Source organism: Peromyscus californicus, unplaced genomic scaffold (genome assembly GCF_007827085.1).
Source record: "Peromyscus californicus insignis strain IS unplaced genomic scaffold, ASM782708v3 Scaffold_8__1_contigs__length_139910024, whole genome shotgun sequence".
Lineage (NCBI taxonomy): Eukaryota > Metazoa > Chordata > Mammalia > Rodentia > Cricetidae > Peromyscus > Peromyscus californicus.
Window position 1 is genome coordinate 66,900,186 of NW_026294606.1, and position 16,747 is coordinate 66,916,932.

General features: G+C 43.8%; 1 protein-coding gene across 3 annotated transcripts in view; it reads right to left on the minus strand.

The window, feature by feature from the left end:
• The window catches only part of Rsu1 (Ras suppressor protein 1), a 190,037-nt gene that overhangs the window by 143,302 nt on the left and 29,988 nt on the right, over positions 1-16,747 (minus strand). The gene's annotated exons all lie outside the window — the stretch shown is intronic.

The following is a 16,747-nucleotide window of genomic DNA, read 5'->3' on the forward strand; positions in this document are numbered from 1 at the left end:
TAGTCTGTGCCTGTGAATACAAATTAAAAGCCTCAAAAGTAATGCCAAACCTCAGTATCTGGTACTTTGGGGACAAACACATTGAACCCGGGATGCACGAAATACCAGCAGCACCTTTTCCTTTCAAATGGAAGAGTCATGGCACTCCAAGGTAAGCAACTAATTCTTTTTTTTTTTTTTTTTTTTTTTTTTTGGTTTTTCAAGACAGGGTTTCTCTGTGTAGCTTTGCGCCTTTCCTGGAACTCACTTGGTAGCCCAGGCTGGCCTCGAACTCACAGAGATCCGCCTGCCTCTGCCTCCCGAGTGCTGGGATTAAAGGCATGCACCACCACCGCCCAGCTCCAACTAATTCTTATATAGGCTGGGTTTACTTATTATTAAATCACATCTAAGATTCAATCAATCAAAGGTCAAAAATATTTGGAGAAAATATTGCATCTGTCCTGACCTTATACAGCAGACCTTTCTTGTCATTACTTCCTAAACAATGCAGTTTAATAAGCATTTGGATCTCATTAGATAGTATACGTAATCTAGCAATGATTCAAAGTGCATGGAAAATGTGCATAGGTTATGTGCATATACTGTGCCCTTTTACAAAGGGTCTTAAGAATCCCTGGATTTAGTTAACCAAGGCTCTTGTAACCAACCCCTAAGGAACTGAGGGACAATGTTCCATTTTAAATTGGTATCAAAAAAGAGAGGAGTGGGACCTTTTCAACATATTGTCACTTGTCTATCCTACTTGCTGTTTCATTTTCTAGAAGCAAACTCGTGCAGCTTGTCCATGGTTCACAGAAACTATACTTTCCGAACTTTCCAGATAACTGAAACTATCAATGTGGCCTTGGATCCAGCACAAGCAAGTGGGCCATGCCTCATATCAGAACCTCACTTCCCATTCTAGCAGCTCCCTTCTCTCCTTCTGGCCCTACAGGCTGGGAAAGTCATTTGGTGGGCCACCCTTCCTGACTCTGGGTTAAGTCTAAACTCAGAACCAGGAGTGCCTGTGCTTAGAACCCTGTGCAGCTGTATGAAAATTCCAAACATCACAGATATGGGTCCAAACAGCCATTCAAAAAACAGCATTTGGCAGCTCCCAGGCAAGACAAAATAAAGAAGAGGATCATACTGTTCATGTTCACTCGGAGTCACTATTTTCAACACCGAGAAATACCGCAGGTATCAATGGCCTAATTTCTTATCATTTTGGTTGTGAGCCTGGCCTTTAAGGGCTGAGCCATCTCTCCAGCCCTATGGCCTAATTTCTTAAGAGGGACTACTTGGGACGATGAAAAGGAAATGCTTTCATTGGAAGGAGGGACATGAAAGATAAAGATTGGTATGTACTAGAGCCACAGGCAGGCAGCAGTGGTCCCATGATTGAGCCTTGCATTACCTCCCAAAGTGGATGCAGATAAAGGGACCAGTATTGTATGGAATAGTCTAGGCAGCTGGGAAGAATTCCAGAATGACTTGTGGATACTAATACAAATAACTAAGAGCCTAGCTTGTACAAAGTGACTACAACATCATATTTTAGGTGTATATACTTTCATGTAAATAAGTGGTGTTCACTTTATATAAGCAATTACTGAGAAAGTCATCCAACTTTACCCTGAGGGTCACATGTTCCCTCCACAGACCAAAGTGAAGGGCAGCTACCAGAGACCTAGCCCTTTTCCCTTGTCTACCCTGGAGCCATCAGAAAGCCTCCTCTCACTACAGTGATCTGATTAGCTTGAAGAGCAATAAAGAAAGTTACTGAAACCAAGAGAAAATGATGATCTCAATTTAGCCACAAACCAAGAATAATGTGGCCAGAATTACTGCCGCCTCCCCAAACTTACTCTGCCAATGCAATTAAATGCTGGTCTAAAGGTATCGCCTCTTTGACAGGATGAGAGATTATTTCACTCTCCTTGCTAAAGTGGTCCAATTTAAAACCACCAATTATGTTAAATGTGATTTAGGACTTGGTTTAGTGGACACAAACAATAACCCCACATTCAATTTGCCAAGCCTCTCTCAGCCTTTTGGTGTGCATTTGAATGTGTTGTCTTGCGACTCCATTCACACTCAAAGGGAAGAACCAAATGCATAGCTATTATTTCCCTGTAAACGACAGAATTTTTCATCAGCCATGGTAAAAATAGGAAGAATAACATTCAGACTTGTCCTGGACAGAAGACCATTCATCTAACCAAAAAATCAGAGAACGTTATCCATGTACAGGATGCTATCCTCTTGACATCTAGCATAGTAATGCTTTGCAGATGAAGTGAGAGCTTTGCTGTGCTATTTAAAGAGAGAAAGTTATAAAAGAAGGGTTGTCATAGTCTAATGTGGAAATGGAGCCAGTATTTGGAAAGCCAGCTAATCCCCAACAAAACCATGACAAATGTAAAAGGTTAGCAACACAAAGCTGTGGTGAATAAATCATGTGCATACATAGCACAGACAATCTCAACTGTTCGTTATGAAAAGGCGGCTGCAAAATTTCACCAGTCAAAAGCCTCTCCTGGAGGATTCCAAGGCATCCCTGGGACACATTAGCAAAAAGAAGCATTTGAAAACATAACTAAGCAGGCTGGTGAGATGGTGCAGCAGTTAAAAGCACTTGCCAAGGCTGTAACTTGTATTTAATCCATGGGGATCCTCATGATGTTATATAAGGACCACAAGCTAACCGCTCGAGCCACTGAGCTCCAGGGGATCCACATGATGTAAGGAGTGACTGTAGAAGTTCTCCCTGAAATCTAGATGTGCACCATAGCATGTGAGTACGAGTGCGCGCGCATGCAAACACACACACACACACACACACACACACACACACACACACACACTCACTCCAACAAATACATACAATTTAAAATTTTTTTAAAGAGAATATAATTAAACAGAGTACATCAATGTGTCTCTTATAACCACACAGAAACCTGCCCCACCTGCCTGTGTAGTACATGATCTGTGAGCATTGGGTCTATAGACAATGCAGAACTGTGCACACAGAAGCAGCAGAGGAACACTAAGGCATCTGATCAAAGACATCATAGGCTGTCTCAGACACCTCCTGACTCTGCCTTGTCCTTACTGTGTGTCTCCTTACTTAACAGACAACCTCTCTGGGACTCATTTTCCTCAAGAGTAAAATGAGAAAGCTGGATTGTGGTCATTTTAAATCCTATTCTACCTGCTTTTAACATTTCATGAGCCTAAGAAGAGGAGGATTGTGAAAATCAATAATAATAGATTTAAATAATGCAACACTGGGGTCCCCAATTAGGATGCTCAGTCATGTAGAACTTTGCTTGTCACAAAGAACTTAGTAGCGTTTTCTGTCTTGTCAGTGACAGTTCCTCTAATTTTCAGAATTCAGTTGCTAAATTTGAGAGGAAGGCCATAACTGTTTTCTGCTGTTCCTAGGCTCCCCAAGGTCACACTGTGTCGATGGGAAGACCTCATCACCTCTGGGGATTTTTTCAGCCTAGATATTAAGCCCAGGGCCTGTTTGCAGAGTACTTTCTGGGGTTTCTAACAATCTCAGACAAACCAACCCAGCACAGCCCTGTTTCTTCCTTCAAGTTTTACTTAATGAAAATGAAACCAAACAAAACAAAAAACCTGAACGTTGTCCCCGAGGTCTGTCTATCTTATATTCTGGCTCAGACTCAGCAATTCAGAAAATATTCTCCAAAGTATCTGCAAAGTTCCACAAGAGCCCTGGGGGACTTAAAGGTCCCATTAGCTTCTCTTTGAGGGAGTTCCATTATAGCCAGCAAAGTGTTACACTTCTGCAATACCATCACTCAGGAGGCTAAGACAGGAGGATGGCAAGTTCAAGAACTACAAAGTGAGTCCCACTTACAGTTCCACTTAGGCCGCTATATAATACTTCCGTGGGCAAGAAGCCTCATACTACACCTCTCTCTCTTCACCTCACTTTACACATCATGGGCTAGAACTCCAGCTAAAGAAATCAGTAATTAATTCTGTTAGTGAAAAAGGGTGTGACTCCTAAGAGGACATTTTATCACCATGCTACACATATTTTTAAAATTTATGTGTATGGATAATTTGTCTGCATGCATGTCTACGCATCACGTGCATGCCTGGTGCCTGTGGAGGCCAGAAGCGGGCATCAGATCCGCTTGAACTGGAGTGACAGATGGCTGTGAGGTGCCATGAGGATACTGAGAATCAAACCTGGGTTCTCTGCAAGAGCAGCCAGTGCTCTTAACTACTGAGCCATCTCTCTAGGCCCTCACCATTTTATATTTACAACTGGCAAGAGCTACATGGCCAATCAGTGACTCTTAAGGGTTTTACTCAACTACTTGGCAAGCAGCCAAGTGGTCCCAGCAAAAGGAGGGGCAAGACAAACCATGGTACAACAACAGGAGCTCCACTCTCAGAGAATTCTGTTCTATGACGTGAAATTAGTGATACTATATCTTAAAACATTTTAGGAGTTTATCCCCACAGTAGCAAAATTTCTCTGGAACCAAGCGGCCAGTGGGTAACCACTATTTATACGGATGTTTAAATCAAAATGGAAAAAAAAATCTACTGCTATGATCAGGATCTGAAATGACTTCACAGGCTCATGTTTTGAGCACTTGATTCCTGGCTGGTGGTGCTGTCTGGGGAGGCTGTGGAGTCTTGAAGAGGTGGGACCTGGTGGCTAGTAAGTCACTAGGGGTAGGCCTTGAAGATGACAGCCGAGCCCCTGGTTCACATCCGACTCTCTTTACTCTTCCCAGTCCATAGTCAGGTAAAGTTAGGCCACACGCCCCTGCCACCATGAACTGAGTCACTCCACCATGCCTGCCCAACGAGGACAAACTGAAAACCGTTGAAACCACATGCGAAAAGAAACATTTCCTCATTAAGTTATCTCCACTGCACTTTCATTGTTGGGTGATATTAGGAAGAGCTGGACAAATCCTGTGAGGCTCATGGTTTTTACACTCCTTACTTCCACTTCTACAGAACGTTCTATTGGGCAGTACTGCTAGGACTATGCATCTTAAGACACAGGGTACAAACCTGGAGCACCGGAAGATTTACAGATGGGGTGGCCTAGATTTTTATCCCGGTGGCATGGAGATGGGCCTGGGAACCTGCACTTTCCATCAGCTCCAGTGGCGGCGGCTGCTGTTGTTAGTAGAAAGCTTTTACTAGTTTGGGAATTTTCCAGTCTGTTGGTCCTATGAAGATCACTTCTTCAATGCCTATGCCCACTATTCCACACAATTACAGTGACAGACATATAAGCAATCTCACCCAAATTAAGAGTGAGCCTGAGGATTGACGAAAAGCGGGAAAAGGAAGAAAAAAAAAATACTCTGAGACCAATCTACCCAACCTGGATGCTACCATGACAACATTTCTAGTCAACCCCTGCCTCTCCAACAGAGTTTCCTGGTGAAAACAGTGGTGGGTAGGGTAAACGGCATACCAAGGTGGAACTCCTCTAGTCACAAACCACCCATGAGCAAATTCATCGTGAGCAAGTGTGGTCCTGGAGAGACAGCTGAGGTGTTAGAGTGCAACACCAGGGCCTGACTACAGCACATTGGATAGATGAAGACATCCCGCAGACTGGCTTGGGTGGGCACAGCCGTTCCAGGGGCTTTTTGAGCAAAAGCATTTTGGCCCCCCAGGCTGGGAAACAAAACTGTGAAGACTGACAGGCTCTGGGAACAGCAAGCATCATGCAAAACATAAGGACGGGAGCTCTGCCTGGGTGCAGCCCACGGAGGGGTCAGGAAGCCATGCATTGGTCTTTGGAACCATATGGTTAGTACTGACAGTGGTTCTCCTATAGCTCCAGAAGGGCAGTTAATAGACCGTGCACCATGTTGACACCCACGCTGCCAGGAAGCCAGGAGCAGCACAGAACATGTGGGTTTCCATCAGAAGCGAAGGCATAAAATCCGGAGACGACCTTCTCCCACCCCCCACCACCAAACTTCAGGGTGGTGAGAACTATACTGTGATGACTTTTTTGCAGCAGCACCAAAAGCTGTCTGAAGCTCCAGTGATTGGCTGGGTTGGGATACGGGGCCCAAGGGACCCAGTCCTCATTCAATTTTCAAAGAAGCAGATTTATAGTTCAGCTTTAACCTCCTTTATGGGAAGCCACTGATGGAATGCAAATTCCCACAGGACGAGAAGTGGGAGATCCGCAGCATGCACCTCACAGGGCCATGTGCCTGCAACACAGCACAGGGCTGAGAGCAGCAGACATTGGGGTGCACGTACCTGCTGAGGGTATAATGTGGGAACACCATTGCCACCTGTCCATTTTCAAGGACACAAAGGTGCCACCTAACCCAGACCCAATAAACCCCCAACAATATCACATTTGGAGGGGGGTCAAAGCAAATTACAAACACACAGCACTGTGTTGAAAACCCTAGTGCATTAAGAATGTGCAGTGGGGGGCAGCAAGACACTTTGGGGGTGAAAATGCTTGCCCAGAAGCCTGATGGGCTGCGTTTGATCCTCACAAAGCCCACATAAAGGTTAGAAGGAGGAGAACTGACTCCACAAAGTTGTCCTCTGATCTCCACATGCACATCATGGCAAGCACACCCCAACACACACACACACACACACACACACACACACACACAACACACACACGCCAATAAAATTTTTTAAATAATTATTCTGGCTGTGGCCATAACAAATGAAAATATGTGGTCTTATTGTGAGGGGGGGGGGTTATTGAGAGACAAGGTTTCTCTATGTAACACCCTTGGCTGTCCTGGAACTCACTTTGCAGACCAGGCTGGCCTAGAACTCACAGAGATGCACCTGCTTCTGTCACCCATGAACTGGGATTAAAGGCCTGCACCACCACCGCCCAGCATGGTCTTATTTTTTACACTCTAGGCTTTTGTGGCCTGTCTTTTAAACAGAAAAGAGTAAGGGGTGGTGAAGAATGCTAAGTTGGCTTGTTCCTACAACAAAGGGTTAAAAAAAAAACTACCAAAGGCAGGATAATACATGAAAATGAGCAAGGCTTCTCATAACATATAACAAGAAGGATACAACCATTCAAGACAAAAGAGGAAGCTAGCGTTTTCTCTGACCAATGGGCACTGGATAGCCATGGTCCTCCCGTAGCCTGAGTGAAACCAAGACTGTTTCGAAGATGACTTGGAGCCTGGCCGGGGGGGGGGGGGGGGGGGGGGGGGGGGGGGGGGGGGGGGGGGGGGGGGGGGGGCGGGGGACGGAGACGGACGACGGGACGGGACACAACACGACACACAAAATCACAGGCGCCTTTGATCCTTACCCACCACAGCTAGAAAACAGCCCCCCGGTCCCACCAGAGGCAATGTCTGGGCTCTTTACGTACAGGCCAATTCCTACAGCAAACCAGGAATCCTATCCATCGACGCCATTTCAATGATTCCGTGTAAAAAAGAGATCTTTACTCTCACATGCAAATACTTAATGCTCCTTGGAATTTTATATGCAAATAAAAAAGGTCATTTGTACTTATGGTGATTAATTACCTTTGTTTTCTGGCCCAAACCACAAGGTAGATAATGAAGTAATTATATATTACCGTACGAGTCTGAAGTTCAGAAGTACACTAATCATGTTCGGCTTCACAGATTTTATGAGATTTCCTCCAAAGCAGCTATTACAGCAGTGAATTACAGTAGTTACAGGTTATTTAAAAACATAAAGTTTATGAAACACTGAAGCAAGTTTTCATTTAAAAGGTTCTAGATGTCCCTCAAGGTAAAAATAAAAATTCACAAAGTATCGAAGCCTCCACCTTAATGAAGGGCACCATCTCCCCAAATATTATTAGACTTACAGGTAACTCCAGTAATTCCACCTGTGGTTAATCAACAAGGAGCACACACATTTCATGGGCCTCCTTAGGATTCTGCAGCTTAAGTAGTTTTATGAACCAAAAATAAAAAAAAAAAATCCCTGAGTTAATCACCGCACAGACACACAAGTATGGTCTCCATCTCTCACCAGCGGCAATGCGAACAATCAGTTAGACAAAAATTAGGAGGAAATGGTACAAATGAGCAATAAGGCAGATTTTGTAACATGAAACCAAACAAGCAAAAACGTATGTCCCTGAGCTATAGAAAGTGTGCAGGCGTAACTAAAGGAGACTCATAAAGAGCTGACGGGCACGGACTGCTTCCCTTCTGAGCAGAGACAACGTGGTCAGTGCCCGAAGCCTGTACTAACAGAGAGGAAAGTGCGGGCTAGCCCATGCTGTCTTCAAGAGGACTTCCAAACCCCAGGTTCTGCTGGGAAACACACTCCTCATTATACTTGGTTCTGGTTTCTCTGCTAATTCAGTCACACATCAGCAGACAGCTTTCATTTGGGGGTTGGGCAGAACAATTAGCACTCAAAAGAGAAAAAAAATGACACTCAGAGGTATGGGGAAAGAAGTGACATCTAGTGAAAAGGAAGAAAAGAACAGCGGTCATCCTAAGGAAAAAATACCTCAGAAGTTCAGAAACATCAAGAGAAACAAGAGAAAAAACTAAAAACAAACAAAAACCCCAAAAAACAAAAAGACACAAGATCCTCCAGCAGACACAGAGGAAGCAAGCTTGGGATGCCAAAAAGCTTCTTGGCCTCTTTGCTGTACATGCTTTATTATGTGTAGCATAGCATAGCATAGCATATGAACACATGTATGGTCTATGTGGGCTTATTAACAATAAGAGGCAGACAGTACTTAACGCAAACCTTCAACACATGCTCAGGGCATGCTTTGCCAATAGCTTCTGTCTTCCTTTACAATTGAGAATTACTTCAATAAGAGGCCCGCATGGGGGTGGCTTCCCTTCCTATGGGAGCATATGTTTGGAGGCTGAGGAAAGGGGGTACTTCCATGAGCAGGGAAGGAAGGGGGAAGTAGAGGGAGCTGGCCAGAGATAGGGAAACACACACAATCCACCCAGTGGTTCCGCACTCCTTGCCCTACATGGAAGGCCTGCCCTCCAACCTTAGCGATTCTCCCTTGTGCGATGGGAAGGAGGAAAGATCTGGAGTCCCAGAGGATGCTTGGTCCCAGGAGCACTGGGTTTCCCTTGCCTGGGACAGTTTAAACTGCACACATCAGTCATGTAGAGAAGCGGCCACAGAAATGGGGGTGCAGAGAAGATGCAGACCCTTCCGACTCCGATGATTTAAGCACATTAAGTCTAAGTCCTCCACTTAACAGAGAGTTTGGTTCCACTTAATTCTCAGTTAATTTCATATATGGGGGTGCTGTCCTTCACAACCTGATGGACGGCGAGGTGCCTTCCGTCCACATGCCACACAGTCATGGTTCATTCTGAAGGAGAAGAGGGGTTCCATGGAAAGGACGGGGAGGTCGTCTAAGTTTCATAAAGGGTAGCAGGTTTCAGAAAGAGGAGACAGAACTTCAGAGATGAAGATAATAACGTAAGTAAAACAAAGAACATATAGGCGAGGAGAAAGGATACTGAAAATAAAAATAAAATTTTTTTAAAAATCACACAAAAGAGTTCAGACTGAATATAAGGTCAAGTCTTCCAACTGGTAATTAATCACAAGGGCAATTCTGTCCTAATAGGCTATGTGACAGAGAAAGGAAAAGCATTCACAAGAATTTTATGACTTAAAAACACATGTATACATATATATGCATGTATAACCACATTTCACTCAAGACTGGGGGCTACAAGATGAGAAATCTGTATTTTGAAATGTAAATTTAAGCTGATAAATTGGGTGGTATATATGAACAATTTTTATATGTGTTTCTCATTCTGTTGGAAAATCTTTTTACAGTTCTGCAGAACTTTCTTCAAGAAACAGCATCAGATTTCCTGTCTGTCTTTCCTCCAGTTCAGGGGTTCCAAACCAGAGATTCATGGGCTTAAAGAACTGTTGTACGGGCAGAGCAGGACTCAAGGTCAGTTAAATCACAAGCACCATGTGCACTTCTCCAGGGATTAGGATCTGTATTCCTTTGATTCTTATGATGATAATAATAATAATAATAATAACTCAATGACTTAAAAATAGTTAAGAAATCCTTTTCAAAATGTACATACCTGTATATTGCACATCCTAGGCTATATATACACTCTTTCTCTCTCTCTCTCTCTCTCTCTCTCTCTCTCTCTCTCTCTCTCTCTCTCTCTCTCTCTCTGTCTCTCTCTGTCTGTCTCTCTCTCTGTCTCTGTCTCTGTCTGTCTCTGTCTCTGTCTCTCTGTCTCTCTGTCTCTCTGTCTCTCTCTCTCTCTCTCTCGTGTGTGTGTGTGTGTGTGTGTGTGTGTGTGTGTGTGTGTGTGTGTGTGTTTGTGCTTGATTTAACCTTGGCTGGCTCATGGTCCGAGGACATTAGACGACAACACTGTATGCATATCCTACGTTGCTATTATGACACTTCCGTTTGACAGACATTTAACTATAAATAGAAAGAAAAACTGTTCAGTATCAACCCCTAGGATGGGCTAGTTATGATTTGGAAGGTATTAGGCTCTTCTACCCCATCTTACTGTTTTCACAGCCAGCCACCAGGCTCAGGTTGTTATGATTGATGCCCTCCCATTTAAAACTATACCACAGGAGAATTAATATGCTACATTTTAGGTAGTTTCCTTTTATCATGGAATAAGGTCCCAAGAAAAAAAGAATACTAAAACAGGTAAATTTTGGAGGGTGGAACCAGTAGCCGGGGGACTAAAGGGAACATGGCCGTCAGCCAAGGGTGAGATGCCACAGGAGCCAGCAGCAAATGGACCAAAAGGAGGAGGGCCCATGGCTGAGGGATACCACGGAAAGCAATCTCCATTCACTGCAGCCACTGCCTGAGGCCTGGCCTGGGGCTGGACCACTCTCACACGTGATGACCTCACATGCCTGCTTACTGAAGCCAAAAATAACAGCACACTGCCAACTGCAGGCAATTTTTCAAGGTAACCTGACGACCGGGACCAGCAGAGAGATATTGTTAAATTAATAGCTGTCAGGTTCAAAAATACTCTGTGCATACTTTTTCAACTCCAATCTCTCAAACGATGGCACAATAACAAACTGATAAATGTGCACTAATTAAAAAAATAAGCTATTGATCAAAGCCTCTGTGTTATAAATACATGTGTGCTCTGTTAAAATGCAAACAGCAAGTTGTTTTGATATTGTCACAAGATAAATTCATGGCACAGGAGATTTATTTTGCATATCCCCCCTTCATACTTTAATTTCATCCAAGCCAGGGACAGGAAGTTTTGCATACGGGATGACAAATAAGCTATGTGAAGGGGAATGGCTAGAGACCCAGGAGCGGCAAGGTCCTGAGGCTGGTGAAGGTCATTGTTATAAAGTGGGACAGTTAATTTTTCTCACTCATCCAGCAGTCCATTATGGCGATGGGAAAGGTTTTCAATGTATCCCATTCTTAAAACCTGTTCCATTTTCTTCTTTACAGCTGGACCTGCACGTTTTCAGAATGTTGTGTTTTCATCTTCAGCCTGCTCAGGTCATTTACAAGGATACTGGTGATACATAGTCTATTGGTTTTCCTAAAATTTACAAGCATTGTCCTAACTCTCTATGTACTCAGAACACCAACCTTGGTTAAAAACAAAAAACAAAAAACAAACAAACAAAAAAAACCACGAAATCACTAAAGAAAATATCCTAGCATTTTCTTGTTCACTATAATTTTAGATTCACATCTAAGCTATCAGTAATGGGAAATCGCCTTTTCAAAACTCATATCTGGCCATAATACTTGGGTTTACTACTTGCCTAGCCATTTCCAATACATTAAATGACAAGATAAAGCCCACGGCTAAGACCCAAAACTGCAGCCATAACCGGCAATACCTCAGGAAAAGCTCCACATGACAGTTAAAAGTTCAAAGCATCCAACCACACGCTTTCACTCAGAGACACACACTTAGGGAACGCTGTCCAAAGCAGAGGGCAGCTCAGTGATTGCAGAGATAAGAGATGTGATCTGAGTTCACCACTCACACTGGCAATGGCTCCATGCTCGACACGTAGAGGCTGGACAATGAGAAACACTGTGGTTTTATTTAAGCTCCTTGCAGTATCTACAGACGGGTGTTCACACAGGACCACTTTCCAAAATTAAGAAAAGTATCATGTTGAAAATGAATTCCTAGAGGCTTTCCTCACTCAGGTTAAAGGAAACTCACGTCATAGCTCAGCATTCTCCCCTTCACAGTATCATTTATTAGTATAAAAAAATCAGTACGAATGTGAGCAGGATGAATATTTCCCAATTCTCATGCTTATTTGTAAATTGACATCTGATCACAGACATGCGTATGTTGAAAGTCCTGCTATAGAAAAATCTCCAATACACCCAATACAAACAGTGTAGAAAGTAACACATTTCCTTCTATTTAGGCATATTGGAAAAAGAGAAATTGTTCCTAACTCAAGAAAGTAGGAATAATAAACAGTAAAAAAAAAAAAAAAAGTGCGTGGAACTGAAAATATATTTCAGTTTTAACAACCAAACATAAAAACCAAATACCTCTTTTGATAAAGATCTATTGTAAATGTAACAAAACTACACTCTGTAAATGGCAACAGTAACATGCCCTGTGGTACAAAGCCAAGCCAGAGAGCTGCCAAAAACATTTCTTCTGACAACACAAACTTGTTTTTCAATCTTAGGTACCAGACCTGGGGGTATCAGAATCAAATGTGTGTCTCAACAGTGCCCTCTAGTGGACAAGCCTTAAAATGACTGTCTCCCACAGAAATTCTTTTCAATAATGCTAACATCTCCCAGAGGATGGGACCAAATTAAGGAACCAGCTGGAGAAGATCCAAAGCTAGCACCCACAGAGGATGGCTTTGCAAAGGTCATGGCAAAGGTACTCAGGGACAGACAACTGTGATAAACACTTGTCTCTCTTCTTACTGTATTCGTTTGTCCCAGCAGGCAGGTCCTTGGCTAGGCCTCCCAGACTGCTGGAGATTAGCATTTAGTCACCTAACCAATCCACTTCTCAACTGGTATTACATCAGTGCTTATTTCATACTCAACATGTTGTTTTGAGTACTTCTGTGGGATACAAAATGAGAAGATGGTATTACAAACCTCAAATGACTAATGTGGATGAACACACACACACACTCACACGCATGCACACAACATAGCCAGTGAAGGGGAGAGTGCTAATTTTGACTGAAAAAAAGAAGAGCCCAAGCCCCAGTCCCTAACAACAGGAAGTGGAGCACAGAAGCAAAGCAGAGCCCAGGAAGCTGTTGAGTAGCAAGCATTCCTGGGGCAGTTTCCATCCCAGCTTCCCTTAGGTGCACGTGTTTTGGAGTACCCTAGCACCACCGCAACACAGCATCCCTCAGTGACCAAGGAAATCCATGACTACAGAGACGGAGTACATGTCAAATTCTCGGACACGATGCAATGTTTCTTCAAGGTGCTAAAATCCAGTGTGTTTAAAATAAGAACAACGTGGCAGACCCTACACCAGCTAGTCCCCAAGAAGTCCTTTGGTCCCGAGGGTTCCCCACTTAATCTCAGTTGTTTCCTCTCGGGCCTTCCCTGTCATCTGGCTGCTTCCTTTGAGCAATCCTATGAGTCTACCCAGGTAAACTAGATACGGACATGATCCTTATTTTTAAAAAGGCTTAACATTAGGTGTGGTGTTGCTCAGTGGCACAACACTTCCCTAGCAAGACTGAAGACCTGGCTTCACCCCAGATCTATGAAAATCAATAAATGAAGGCAACTTTTTAAAGTTTCCAAATTCTGAAACTCTGACCCTTGGGCCAGAAAGAACCCCTTGATGTTCCCAGCTCATACCTGCCCATCAGACCAGAAAGGCAGGAGAAAAACAGCAACTCGCTCCTCTTCCACCCACCTCCCTAAAGATGCTGCAACTCCAGCAAGTCTGAGGAAGTTCCTGCTAACGTTATTCCCTAGGCGACTTTATGAGAATCCATCAACACTGCCCCAGTGACCAACTTCACATTTAAGTAGTTGCCTTGCAGTGAGAATGAAGCTCCTACAGTTACACCCTGGACCTTGGATTCTTAATTTTTGTTGTTTCATGTTAGAGAAGACTTCACGAATCTCTGTTCACAGAGCCGGGGATGTAGCACAGACTGGCGGAATACTTACCTCGTAGGCACAAAGCTCAGGGGTTCATCCCCAGCATTGCAAATAAATAAGTAAATAATAGTTCTTTAGAAAGAAGTCAAATTCAGTTCTACATAAAGAAAGAGTAAGTTCAGGCAAAAACAAAAAGTTAAACTACAACTCCAGGGCTGCGGTGATGGCTTGGTGGCTACAGTGCGGCCATAGAAGCGCAAGGACCCAAGTCCAGGTCCCCAGCACCCAAGTAAAGACCAGCATCTGTACTCCCAGCATGCAGGAGAGGTAGAAGCAGGTAGCTCCCAGGCCCCCAGTCTAGGCAAACAGGTGAGCCCCAGGGTCAGTGAGGGACCCTCGTGCAAGCAGTAAAACAGAAAACAAATGAAGAAGACACTTGGCTTCAACTCCAGTGTCTATGTGTTCAGGTATCCATACACATACACACACACACACACACACACACACACACACACACTTCTGCACACAAAAATATTGGACAACTTCAGGATGATAAAGGCCACCTTCAGGTATTCATAACCTCACTTGTAGTATATTACCCTACATGGATCTCTCAAGGTCAAAACCTCCAACAGGAAAAGGGCTGTCAACCCAGCACCACAGTGATCAGATGTCTCTGCAGATGTTAACTGAGAAGGAAATGGTGTCCCCAGACAAGGTCCCAGCTTCAATAAGCTAGTCATTCCTTCCATAAGCAGGCAAGCAGAAATGTCAGAGAGCAGCGTAATTGGCACACTGAGAGAAAAACACAAATACTTTAGCAAGATAAAAGTAAGCCCTGGTGAGGGGTTTACGTTTTGAGGCCCGGTGGCGCTAACGCAGCCGCGTCAGCCAGTCCCTATTAAACAACAATGGAAAGTGAAAGACACTGATTAGAATAAAAAGTGACAGGAGGGTGGGCTCAGCCATGAACATTTAATGCATATTTATATTTCCGTCAAACGGACATATTTACTATAAACACTTGAAAAACCACAGCAAAGTCATTCATTTAAATGCCAGAAAAATAGTAAAAGATGCTAATTTGACCTTAGTGGAACAGATCGGGTGTCACTGACACTCCAGGACGGCTTGAAGCAGAATCTACCAAGACGATTAATTAATGCTTACTGGATTAGGTCAAGAGTGTCGCAAAAGGAGGGAGAAGTAGCAAATGGGGAAGAGGGGAGGACGGAATGGGGTTCTTTCACGGTCAGTCTCTACCACATTTGCACCTCTGATGTATCTAAACTCATATGGCTTGGAGACAGAGGTGGGTCTGTTGATTCCTAGGGCTTCGGTCTCTGCAGATACATAAAGGGACCGAAGGACAGCTATGGGGTGCTTTTGAGAAGGCTAGATCGATGAATGAGCTCTAAGAACGGAACGCACCCAATGGTCCTGCATAAACATAAGTGAATGCACAGAAACCTCCCCGTCAGCCAACACGTTTCATAAACTGAACACTTGGAGTGTCAAGAATTCCTACTGGAAAGTCCTAGGGAATTTTGAGAGCATGTGATGGGGCACTTTTCAGAATAAACTGCAAAGCTCCTCTGAACTGGAATTGTGGTCATCAAGGAGAACTGTGAAAACAAGGGAACTGTGAAAACAACGCAACCAACACATTACCTGCTACAACAAGGATTACTTGGGACATGTAGATCTTAGTTTCAGCTTTTGTGGCCACTGCTCCTTCAACGTGACCGTGGTGCCACTCTGCCTTTCCTTACAGATGTGCGCTCTGCCTAAAAATCAGCTTGTTTCTAGCACAGGAGGGGCCCTCCTTCACTGCCACTCTTAATCCTCAATAATCAACTGCTCGGTGACATTGCCTCTGGCTATGTATAATGCACATACACACATAAATTCACAACACAAATCCCTCAACATGACATTCCGCTCAACTTCATCGGACTCGGAAAGCCCCCTAACAAATGCTTGCCACATGATTAGAAAATCATTCAAGTCTGCAGGAAATATGGCAAGTGGGAAGAGGTGACAGTCAATTAGGAATGAGAAAGGAGAGTGGGGCCTGGTCATTAAAGTCTTTAAAGCCTTAGCGTCAAGAAGAAAATGGACCATCATTCACGGTCCATATTCCCTTTAAAACAGGTATTAATTCTACTGCGTGTGAACCACTCCAAAACACCACTGATTCCCCAGAGAATCCTGCAGAAGGGGCCCAGGAACCAGTCTCCAAAAAATGAGAAAAATGTATTCAATGTATACGATTTTGTGATGTTTTCTCCATCTATAAAGCAGGGACAAAAAGCATTTTCAACAAGGAAATCTTCCCCGTTGGAGGAAGAAACATAGGTGAAAATGATTTTTATTCTAATATAATTTTGTTTTGTTGTTGCAAGTTGGAGGTGGGGGAGACCCACGATTGCGTCCTTGGCTGGACTTGAACACCTGGGCTGAAGACATTCTCTTGCCTCATCCTCCTGAGTAGCTGGAAAGACAGTTGTGCACTGCCACACCCAGCTCAATACATTCCTCATGAAATGCTAACCACTGGCCAGGCAGTCCCAGTCACCACAGCACTTAATGCCTTAGGTGGAACTACCAGCAGATATAGGATAGGAAAGAATTCTCAAAATAGAGGCAAGC